The sequence below is a fragment of the Pipra filicauda genome, unplaced genomic scaffold, assembly GCF_003945595.2.
Source record: "Pipra filicauda isolate LSUMZ 115617 unplaced genomic scaffold, ASM394559v2 scaffold149_size4050908_pilon, whole genome shotgun sequence".
Lineage (NCBI taxonomy): Eukaryota > Metazoa > Chordata > Aves > Passeriformes > Pipridae > Pipra > Pipra filicauda.
This window is the reverse complement of record NW_024103984.1, coordinates 3,360,834-3,373,194: the sequence shown is the minus strand read 5'-3', so window position 1 is coordinate 3,373,194 and position 12,361 is coordinate 3,360,834. Positions and strand designations below refer to the sequence as shown.

At 41.8% G+C, this 12,361-nt stretch overlaps 1 protein-coding gene across 1 annotated transcript in view; it reads left to right on the top strand.

Moving 5' to 3' along the window:
- GLS (glutaminase) overlaps positions 1-12,361 on the top strand; it is a 63,510-nt gene that overhangs the window by 46,226 nt on the left and 4,923 nt on the right.

Genomic DNA, 12,361 nt, shown 5'->3' with positions numbered 1-12,361 from the left:
AGACCATATTCCCTTTATTTTTCTATTGAAGCCTATCAGGCTAAATGCCAGCATGGAAGTATGTTATTTGCTGAAGGATGGCATGTTACTGTTAGGACCCCTTGTGATCAGAGCACTTATCCAAACAATGAACTGAGAACACAAGTGGAGTGATAGGAAGAGATAATATTGCTCACTTCCTGTTGATGTCATTCACCAGCCCAGCTTTTTCCTTGTGGCAGGCAACTTTATTGTTTTTTCAGGAATTACTCATTCAGTATCAGGGGTTTTTTTTTTGACTGATAGACCTGGTTTTGGTTTTATGTGTAGTTTTGGCTTTCTGAATGGGAAGTGCATTTCACACGTCTTTTAAAGGACTTGTCTTTTAAAGTTCTCCAACGTGTAATTATTACAAGTCAAATAATTAAGATGTAATCTTGGTCTGAGAATAAAGTCTTCTCATTAAATGTGTTTAAAAAAGAAATCCCACTCTTGTTATTGCAGAACAGGATTAAGAATTATGATTGAGGACATAGAGAAATGGGCTAAAACAGCTGAGTACATTTTGTTCCATATACCAAGGCTGATGGGGAATAATATCTGTTAGCAGGGTTTGGAGATAAAAGCATGAATGTGGAAGATTTGTTTAAGCTACTAAATATTTCCAATGCAAGGAAAACTGAATACACAGCCTAGAAATTAGAAAAAGATTTATAGAAACTTGATCCTAGTAGTTTAAAACAATCCTTCCCAATTAGAGTAGAGTACAAATTTCTGGTAAGAGTTTCCCATTCTTCTTTCAGCTGGTAGGGTGGAATCAGTCTGTTGCTAGTGCAGTTGCCCTAAATATCTTCTTAGAACAGAGTCCTTTATTTTGGAAATAATTCCAGTTCCAAGTTCTGTATTGAAGAGTAAACTGTCATCCATAAATTGGGAAGTACCTACAGCCTGGGAAGCCAGAGCATGACTCCACTCTGCTCTGTTGTGTGGATATCAGTCCTGTCAATAGGTCCTTGAAAAGGCAGACATCCTTTTGTCCTGTCTGCCTAACACAGCTAGGTCACTAAAGCACCCATCAGCATTCCACTTCATTCATGTGACTGTCGTTGATCCCAGTCCTTTGGTCCCAAATCTTGCAGTGTTAGTAATGTCTGTATCCACTACTTCAAAGGCTCTTGTTTTTTTCCTGCATCCAGAACCAATGGCTCAGCATTCATTCCACTTGTTAAGGTTTCTGTATATATCCCCCATGCTCTTTGTTGCAGAACTGTTAGCAGGGGGTTAGTCTTTGAAAGGACTGAGCAGGAACTACTAAAGTCTGTATTGTGAGATTCCTGTAATAGTTTACTGCAAGAATTGTTATTTTACCATTTTGTAGCTTCAGGTCATCATAATTCACTGACAAAACATTTCATTGCTGATGAGGAATGCTGAAAAAGTTTGACAGCAGAGTAAGTTAAAGTCTTTGAGAGGGTCGTTTTTATTCATAACTTTGTTGCTGTCCTGTCCAAAGAATCATTTGTGTACTTCCCACCAAACTACTGATGGCAAATGCATACCACCCAGAACTGAAACTTTGCCTGGTCTTGCTAGCTCAATTTATGAGTTTATAAATGCCCTTGAAAGGGTGGGGGGTTTTTTGTTAAAAAAAAGGATGTGGAATCAGCCAACTTTAGGTCTTAAGTCTAGTGAAAGATGATTGAATTTTTGCTTGATATTTTGAGAGTCTTTTCAGTGATGTGCTTAATTCTGTTGTCTCCAAAAGTAAGAAGTGTGTTAATTCATTGATACCAGAAGAAACTGGAAACAGCAGGTGGAACCAAGCATGGTCATGCTCATTGTAATCTAGTCAAGGCAGTTTTGGTACTTAATTTTCTCTCCTCTTCCCAATATTTGTACCTTCTGAAATCAACATAATCATCCCCAAAACACAGGGTTGGGGATGGGTATGTCTGTACCAACATGGGTATCAAGCAAAGGATAAGGCATCTGTCAGTAATTGTTAGTGAGTAGCACTTGAGATTAACTCCTCTTTTTCCAGGCTTGTCTGTTTATCCAGGCACATGTGCATGGGGAGGGAAACTCTCCAGTCACTACATCATCATCTGAGTGCTGGGGAAGCTTCAGCATTAGGTGCTTTCAGGCCTTCTTATACCTAAAAGCTGAAGATGGTCTGAGCTGTTCAGGGGTGTCTGTGACATCAGTATTGGTTGTGTCCATCCTAGTACCTGTTCTTGACACTTTGTACCAGGCGTTTTTTGCTGGAATTTTCTTTCAACTACAGCAGTGTGTGTTCCTGAGGTCCTGTAATCTAGTACTGATGGAGTCAATGACTCTGAATCTTGAGCTCTGACTTGTGTAGGGGGTTTTTTTCTGTGTACCCCTTGAACCAATTCATCTTTAATGGTGGTTTTATGTGCTAGAAAGGGGAAAGGCAAAACCAGTAATGCACTGCTTCCCACAACATTTTGGGCTGTCCTGCTTCTGATGATGGTACTGGAAAGGAGAAACTGCCCCATGCGCGCACACCCTGTTATGATACTGTTTTCTAGTAAAATTCAGTTTGATTCTTGTGGGGAGAGGCTTGTATGAAAGGATTCAACTGCACTTTGCTTTGTGTGACGCACTCTCCACGTCTGTAGGTCAAGTTCTGGAGTTGGGATTGGTGAAGGATTGTTTCTTCTGCCTCCGTCAGGGGAGGCGGGGGTGGGAGCAGGGGAGTTCAGGAACTTGGCTGGCCAAAATAGCCTCAGCTCACCCCGTGGGGTTTGCACATCTCAGGAGTGGAATAGATGGGCATGATCTTTCTGAAAGAATCTCAGTTACTCAAGGTAAGTAGATGTTTCACCTATTCTAGTAAGCATTTTGTTTAATTACTTTTAATTCATCTTAATTAAATAGTTTTACCTGTAATTTAAACTGCACGAGTTTACTAATACTTTAGAATTAATCAGTAGTCAGAACTGTAAATAATAAGGCATTGCAAATTCCCAGTGTTTGTTGCCATGAAACCAGGTCTGTGCTTCTGTCGCTTGCTGTCGTCAAGGCCGGTTCTGTCAGTGCCATTGTTACCATCTTTCAGGTGCTTGAGCAAAACCAAACATTGTATGAAGCAGACTGTTACTTATGGATCCACAAGCTGGATTTGAAATAGAGATTGTTTTAGACTTCGTTTACAAGATACTGAATCTCATTTAGCGTTTAAAAATTAGAATAATTCAGTGTAATCATCTCTGAGCATTCACTGGCTGAATTAATTGTGGAACGAGCTCAGCACTGTCTATGACTCTTGATGTGTTCTGTATGAGTCAAAGCATATTTTTGTACTCTTGAAGAGTTTGCACCTCCTGCCTGTTAGTATATAGGATTAATTAGCCTTTTCACAAGTAGACAGATTTTGTTTTGAGGAATACCAAACTCTTTCCAAAAATTTTATGTCCACTTGGTGGCCATCTTATGAGCAAGAAATTGGTGTTGGAAGAGGTGAATTCTGGTTTAGTCTGTCTTTCATGGCTCCAAATGCTATCAGAGGAAAAGTACCTTTTGTTTACAGTTACTGCTTCCTGTGTCCTTAAGCTTTTAAAATTTTATTCAAAATAGTACATTAATAGAGCAGGGGAAAAAAGAACAAACAGTTATGGTGTTGTGCTAGTTTGTGGCAAGTATCATTTTTAGATGACAAAAAAAGGACTTCAGGCAGAGATGGGCAAAGAAATGCAGTTTACTGAAACATGTGATATCAATACTCTTAATTACTTGCAATTTTGAGTGGCATAATCTAGTACTTTAAACATTTTGACTTATCTCCACAAGGTTTGAGTAAGAGGGAGATACGAATGGTAGAAATCCGTTTGAAGCCAGTGGCTGAGTAGGGGAAGAGGGGAACAAACCATCTCTACTTGACCTTCCATCCAGGAAGGCTGCACTTCTCCTTTGGCAGCTTTAGCCTGTATGTTTTCCAGGAAAGCAGATTGACAGTTCTTCTTAGGTTGAAGGAAGGGGTTTATGACTTCTGTTTTTCCTGGTGTCAAGAGAAATCTTTGGTGTATGTATTTGGTTCAGTTAAATACTTCTTACATTCATGCACAGCTTCTGTGACAAGTACCAAGACTGAGCTACTGGTACAGGCTTGTTTGGATGCTCAATGAACCTAGTGAAAACTCTTTGCTCTGTTTTTGGATTTTAAACAGACACTTTTAGGACCACAGAAAATTTTTTTGTCAGTATGTACCAGGTAGTTAAAAAATGTAGGAAGTCAGAAGGAGAAAATTACTAACTTTATGCTAAAAGATTAAATTTGGATTTGAAAATGTTAATCGTTGAATTGCAATAAGATGCTTAAAAGCCTACTGGGATTTTGTCCAGCTTTAAAAAAAAAGATAAAAATAATAACTAACTGGTTTGCCAGAGGGTTTTGCAGCTATAGTAGTACAGTTGATTTAGAGCTGCTTTAGGTATGGATACATGGAAATACAGCCTCTTGTGTGGCTGCAGTCTAGACATCACTCATGGGAGAAGCAGCTTTTGGTTGTATTGCATGGGTTGTGTTTGAACATGGCTGCTGGAAACTCTAAGGAGGAATAAATAAGTGTTTTGTGAGTCTTGTTAGTTTTCTATCAACAGCACAAGCTATATGAATAAATACTGTGCAAACAGCATTTCAAGTTAATTCTACCAGGGAAACTCCAAAAATAAACTCCGTGGTAGCAGCTAGGAAAGTCACTTGTGGCAGCTTTGAGTCCAAAAATAAACGCTGCACCCACAGCTCGTGAAACTAAAGGAGCTGGGTATGGTCCTCTGTCCCCAGCTGTGAAGAGGACCTTGCACCATCTTGAGCAAGAGAGGGGATAGTCAGAGGGTTAGAAAATGGGCTGGGGAAAAATATTGACAAAATCTTGTTTCCTGTGTTAGTTTCGAAACACAGAAGAGTAAATATTGACAGATTCTAAAGTTATTTTTACACTTTCTTCAAATTACATGAGGAAACAAGGATAGATGGTGCAGAAGATAGGGTAAAGAGAGGGGAAAAGTCTTGGAAGAATAAATGAAAGTTTCATGGAACAGCTAGCCTTGTTTGTATTTTCAAAAATGTCAATGTTTTAATGTGTGTAAGTATATGTATTAATTTTTGGATGTATCTTATTATTATTCATAGTATAATGGGAACAAAGACCTTCCCAAAGAATTCTAACTTTATATTATGATCTTGTGTTCATTTGAAGTCAGGGGAAGAGGCTCTGTCGGAGGCAGTCGGTGTTGGGTTGCTGTAGAGATATGTGGGATCAGATATCACTCTTACTGAAGCTGAGCCTCTTGCGTGCTTCAGGAAATTACTTAGATAAATTATCTGTTCTTATGTAACTTAGTTTTCTGTAGAATACTGTAATGTTGAGGCTCAATCTAGAGACTGTTTGAGTGCCTTTAAGGATTGCCTATCCCTAGAAATATTCATGGGCAGAGCCTGACCAGCAAGCTCTGAGGCTGCTTCAGAGCCAGCCCTCACCTAAGTAGACACTTAAACTAGTCAGGGGGTCTTTTGGTGAAGAAGACACAGCACTTAAGTCCAGGAGTTGCATCCTGACAGGCTGCTGGCACTGGAGTGGGGCAGGCAGGTCAGGTCCAGGCTGTGCTTGGAGGTTTCTGTGTGAGGGGTGTTAGGCGTGCGCTGCTCCAGCTCTGGCACTGTGGCCATCGAAATACCACTTCCAACTCCTCACATACCCTGGATTTTAGAGATCTGTGTGTGCCAGACTGAACACCAGCAGTTCTAAAAGCTGTATGAAACTTCAGCCTGTGGGTAGAGCAATACCTACGTGCTTTTCACAAATCCATATTATTTTGGTTGGGTATTTGTTTACAGTTCAGTCTTAGTTTTTACTTTTAAAAGTAAATGCTTCACTTCCCCTTGGGTAATAGCTTTCACTTTATTTCATGGGAAGCAAAGCAGGAGCTCAATTGCAAAAACAGTCTTCTGACTGAGATTTCTTTCCCTAAAAAGTATAACTTGCCTTCATATTGAATCATGGCATTTTAAAAGAAAACTGTGACAATCTCTTTTAGACTTGGGAGAGAGCAGTTTCCAGTTTATTGCAAATGAAATGTAAATACAAAAATGGCTAATTTGTAGAATAAGTGGCCCTGTCTAGTGTCTGAAGGTACAGACATTTGCGTCCTCTCTCGGATTCATCCCTGGTTTATCTTTGTCCTTTTACGGGCTGCTTATATTCTGTGTTTAATTTCAAAGTTAAGCTTCAAAATTCATTTTGAGCAGGTTTGAGGGTTTTCTCTTTTGTTTTTCAGTTTGATTTTAAAACCTTACATCCAGGGAAAAAGCTGTCTAAAGGCTGTGTTTCAAGCATAGTTGAGTTACAAGTTCAGTGTGTAAAAACTGGATGACTAAATTGTTTACTTTGTGCTCTAGATTTACTTTTTCTGGTTTTTATAGGTCAGCATTGCTGTTTCAGAATATATACTGGTGTCTTATGTTTCAGGATTTTTTTTCCATGGATAAAATAAGCATCTAAAAACCAGCAGTTCTTCTGGAGAGCAGGAGGAATGATTGCTTTTTGCTGCATACCCCGATAACCCTCATCAGGGGATCAGCTTTAGGAAAAGCAGCAGCTGAAGAGTGCTACTGTGAAGTTGAATTTCTGTTGATTCAGGAGCTTTTATTGCTTTGTGCTTGTGGCTCACGTAAACTCTTTGCTCCTGCCGTCCTTGTTCGTGCTTGGCCATTTGCAGAGGCCTCGGGAGTAGGCAGAGTTTGGAGTAGCCGGTCTCTTTCCGCTGTGAAGCGTTAATCCCCGTTCACTAGACGAGTGCTCACCTTGGACAGCTTAACAGTCTATTTTTTGAGTTTCCGAGTTAATCCTGCGCTGAGCCGGATTAGCCGTGCTGTGTGCTCTGAACAATGGGTGCAAAGCTGAGCTCATGGGCAGTGGCTGCTGCTGGCCGTGGGGTCCCTGGGGCCGCCTGGCCCCCGGGCCTTGGCTCATGTGCTCCCTGTGTCAGTATGGCCCCACTGTCAAATGGGGTGGGTGGCCTTCAGCAGGGTGAGGAGGGAACGTGTGGGACATCGCTGAGCCCTTTGGCGCTCATCGTCCTCCCGGTTGTAACAACGTGCTGCCAGGATCTGCAGTTTGGAGCTATCATCTGACAGACTTTTGGTATAAATAGGGAATTGGGCTGTGTCACCCTTGCTGTGCGTGCGGGTGCCCCAGGAAGGCAGCCAGGATGTCGTGCGTGCAGATTAGCCGTGCTTGGCGTGGGTGGGTGGTGGTGGTGTGGATAAGTCAGGTCACTTCCAGACAAGCCCTGCTGATTGCCCTGCTGTGCTCTGTGCTGGCCAAGAGCTGCAGGACTTCATTCCCATTGCCATGCAGCTCTCCTGCAGCTGGGAGGGTTTGTCAGGAGGCTGGGTGTCATGTTCCCAGGGCCCTGCTTACCTGGGACCCGCGCTGGGATCCCAGTGCTGATATCAGGCCTTGGGGTTGGGTGACAGTCACATGTCATTGGGGAAGTCCTGAGCTGCAAGAGCTGAAGTTTATATCCCAAACTGTCTCTGTACCTCTCTGCTGTGCAGGGGAACATTTAAAACTTTGTTCTTCAAGCCAGTTGGCCAGGGTTCCCAAAGGGAAATGTTGCGTCCCAGTTTAAGCACAGAAAATGGGATGTGAGAGAAGAGTGTGCTGCCCGTTTTCTCTCAACTAGCTCTACTCTCTTTTTTTAACTCTCTTTGTTGTATTTGAAGGTCTCCTGTCAGCACACTCAATCTGGTGCATAGTAAAGTTCAGATATGGTAAAGTTCCTGAGAAACAATATGCATTTAAACCCTTTTTTTCTCAATATTTTTAACATCTCTGAAGGCTAACCTGTGACATCATCCCTAAATATCATGGAAAGAGCACTGGAAAGTTTAGGGGAGTTTGTTTATTTATCCTTGTTTGTATTGCCTTGAGCAGCACTATTATAAACTATTGGGCTTGACTGTATTGCTCAGCCACCTGGAGAAACAGTAAAGCTGTAAGTAATATTTTTTTAGAATGTAAATTCTGTTGTGTTTTCAAAGAAATTGGAGGGGGAGATGTTCTCAGGAAGCAGGACAGAGTAGGAAATTAAAATCCTGATTCAGTGACCTTTTTAGCTAAGAGCTTCTCATGGAATTAATCCAGCTTTGAGCTAAATTAATTTTTTCTAAAGGATTTGTTTTCCTTGCATGCACAGCTGTTTGGCTTTTCTCTTCTGACCCAAGTGCAGTGCAGAGCAGAGGCTCTCCCTGCCATGCTGGAGGTGCTGCAGCAGTAGCAGAAAGGGACAGAGCCCTGTAGTGATGGGGACATGCAGGCAGGGACAGAGCATAGGGCTGGTACGCTCAGCTGCTTGGGTTTGGTTCTCACTTGAGCTTTGGTTGTTTTATATTAACGCTGAAGCGTGAGAGCCAGTGGGCAGAAGGTGTCAGGTCACTCTCCTGTCATGAGACTGTAGCAGTTCATTTCCATCTCTGGGCCTCGTTTTTCCATCTGAGTGCCAAAAATGATGTCAGAGTTCTCTCTGTGAGGTGTTTGGAGTGGTCTTCTGTTGATGGAATTAGAGCCAGGCAGTGATAGACACACTTATCTTCGCTAAAAAATAAAATCCTCTAAACCCAGTCTGTGTAAAGAGGGAATTGATTCCATCTCACTCTTGTACAGTCATTTGCTATTAGCCATCATGAGACCATTTAAATAAGTCTGGATTTGGGTGTGCAGCTCAAGAAGGAAAGACTGTTGTTAGAAATTCTCCACCAAGGCAATTTGCATGTTCCAGCTAAGCCTTTCAGATCGAGTAGATGTGTTGAAATTTCACTTGCAGTGACTTCAGCATATTAACAGTGAAGTTAAACTTTTTTTTTTATTAGATTTTTCAAGTTGGTACACTGAGAAATTGAAAAACAAAAGAAAAACTCTCATGTCTTGCCCAAGTCCTTTGACAGTGCACTTGCTGTGCGCTGGGCATGTGCTCCCTGAAAGGCAGAGGCAGCCCTTCTTCTTCTCTGTTCCTGTGTGGTCAGTTCACATCTTAGCACTGCTTGAAGGAGACTTCTTTGAAACTTTTAACATATCCAGGCTTAGGAGGTATTTAAAATAACTGTAACATGAAATTTTGGACTAGGAATCACGTTAACACTGAGTTTCCCTTTGCAGCTTTCAGTGCCGTAGAACACTCTGTTTGTGCTTTTGGGGTTTTGGGTTGGTGCTTTTTTTTTTTGCCTTTTGGTCCCCTGTGTTTATCTGAAGTGTCTGCTGCAGCGGTGTGACTTCCTGCCACTCTGAACTCTGGGTATTTCCTTCCTTTGACTTGGCCTCGGTGTAGTTCTTGAGCAACAACAGTCTTGATTTTTCTTTCTTGTGCTGTGCCTGTCCTCACCCACAGACTTGCAGGACCGTTAGCTGGAAAGGACCTCTGGAGGTGGGGGTCATTTGGTCACCTCCAATGTGAAGCAGGACTTGAATCCTCCATAACTTCATCCACCTGAGTCCAAGACCTCTAACACCTACTAACCTGAAGGTGAAAAAATGAGGTGTGTTTCTGATCTTTAGCATTGAATGACACAAGTATTCCTGAGGAACTTTTCTGTGCTGGTTTTGCTGCCTGGATAACCAGGATTATATCTGGCACTGAGGAAAAGAGTGTTGTACAGAAGAGGGTTTTGTTGTAGCTGAGTGAGCAGTGCTCTGTGCTGATGGCATGATGAGAAGAAAGCTGCCAAGTTCCTCTGCTTCAGTGTATGCGGGTTTTCTCTCCCATTTGACAGAAGGTGGAACAGTTTCCACTCTTGGTTTGATCCTGCCATACAGCTGTATGGTAATGTGTGATCCAGCTCATATATAGCAGAGGGACTCCGTCCCTTCTCATTTTATTGAATTTTCATAGTTATGGAATTATGTACAGTAGGAAAAGGTAGTTCATGGCTGTTGGGTTGAAGGTAGTAAACTTTCTGTTTCCAAACATTAGGAAGAATTGTGTTCACCAGTGCAGTTATAGAAGCACCAGCACTGAATGTGGATCATGAGGATCGTGAGCCACTTGGTGAGAAACTCACTCACAGTCTCTAAACACTTAAATTAGTTGCCTTTTGCCCTACCTAGTTTGAATGGACACAGCTCATCTGTCATCTTCACTGGTTTTTTTCTCCCCTACTGTTAAACCTTCCAAAATCTTATGTTTGCCACTCCCACTTTAGAGTTTATTTTGCTTCTTGATTTTTTTGCAATGGACCTCTTATTTCAGGCTAGTACTGTGTGAGTTTGGGGGTAAAGAATTTGTACTTGACTTTATGGCAGCTTAAGTGAGATTCTGCACAGATACAAAGCTTCTTGTGGCAGCAAGTGCTGTTCACATAGTAATTTTTTCTCAGTGTAAATGATAGCCTCTTACATGATGATTTAGTATATATCCTTCCTGGATTAATACTCTCTTGAAAACTAAGGAAAGATCCTTAAGGTGCTCATGGAAATGGTATATTCTTACTTTGAATTCAAAATGTTTTTGTGTTTGCAGATTTCTAAATTTTATTGAGTTAACTTTTTTTTGTGTGTGAACCCAGTAAAACTTCTGTTGTTTATGGATGCCTTTTGAACAATTTCATTTGTTCATTAACAAATTTTCACTTCATAAAATTTGTTAACTTTTTGGCCTGGGCTATGCTGCTGGCAGAGTGGGGTTCAGTTACAGAATCAAGGTGTGTTTTGTTGCTAGTAAATCCAATTCTTCCATAAAATCATTGCAGTCTTTCTAGAAGCAGGAGTGATGGTAGCCCCAAAGGGATTGTTTCAGCTATGGTGGCTACATTTTGCTTTTTTTTTCTCAACTTGAGCTCATTCTTGACCAGTTTCAGATAATTACTCAACTAATCATTGTCCTGCTAAATTTGTTGGTTTTCTCCTGGTTTTTTTTATCCTGTTACTTTTGCTGTTGTACAGGGAGCAGCCGTGTTTCTTCTCAGTTTTACTTCTTCTGAACTAAATAAGCAGATATTTTTTTTCTATGTGTCTGGATTTGTATTTCTTTGTTTTGATCTGTTAAGAAGTTTAGATGCATAATAGTGCAGCCTTGGATTTTACACACTATATCTTAAGAAAGGAACAGCTTTAACCTCTCCCAGATTGCTGAGAGACCTGGCCTAAGATGATTGTGTTAGAAAGCCTCAGAAACCTCCAAATTACATTTTGTCACATCATTATAGAAAATGGCTTCTTAGCAAAATGTTCAGCTGAATCCAGAGGGATTCTGGGCCCTGGCTGCACTTGGAAGGTTTTTTTAAAAATGGAATGTGTGTTATTTTTATGGTATTGCTTTATTACACATTTGCATTTCCCAGAAACATCAAGAAGCCCAGCCAAAACGGTCAGTTACCTCTGAAATGGTTTTTATGAAAGACAAGAGTGTCCTTTGGTCATCCTAGATCCTGAAAAGGGAGAGCATTCAGCACCTGCAGGACCTGAAACGTGGGAGTGCAGCCAGCCTGGTCTGCCTGCAGGGCCCCAGCAGCAGAGCAGTGCTCAGCTTCTCCCTCCCTGAGGAAAATCCCTGAATCATCTTGATGAAATGTAGAGATTATGCAACCAAATTGCCCTTTCACACCTGTGTTTGAATACGGTTTGCAGCCCAGTGACTGTAAAAGATGTGCATTCTTTTGGGAGATTTTGATACTTAGGTATGGCTGTGCTGTTTGCTGTGGAAAGCCCAATGAGACTGTGGTTGGGTGCCCTGAGCTGGACTTGCTGGTGCAAGTCTGTGTATCTGTGACAGCTACAAGATCACCCCAGGAAGGTAGAAACGCTGTAACAGCGCGGGGCAGTGACTCATTCCCGTGGTCCTGAAACCCCGATTCTGAGCCAGGGCTGGAGAGGAGGCAAGCCCAGCCATGGGGCAGCTGGGGGAGCTGCCTGTGGGGTGGGTGGGCTCATAATGCAAGCTAAAAAGGAGCTGCAGTAGTTTGTGGGTACTGGAGTGAGGATGGCTCTGTGTCCCCTTTGTATTTCCATCCTGGCCTTTGCGCCACCTTCTCCTTATAGTTGGGTCTCTCTTTGCGTCAGTGCATATTTGAGGTGTAAAAAAACAACAAGCAATTCCACAAGTGTGGTTTATAAGAGGCACAGATGTTGGCTCATCTGTGGCCTTGTGAAAATATGCCAGTGTTCTTGCGGGAATCTGTGGGAGACTTGCTTGTGGGTGGGGATTTTTTTGTTTTGTTTGTTTCTCCTCCTTGTTGTAGAAGGTCAACGCAGCATCGGTTTCCTCCTTTATCTCTGTTTCTTGGCTGGGGGCAGCGGCAGAGCTTTGTAGACTCAAAAAGCAAAAGCAGCATTTAGAAATTTTACTGGAAATTACTGATAAACAG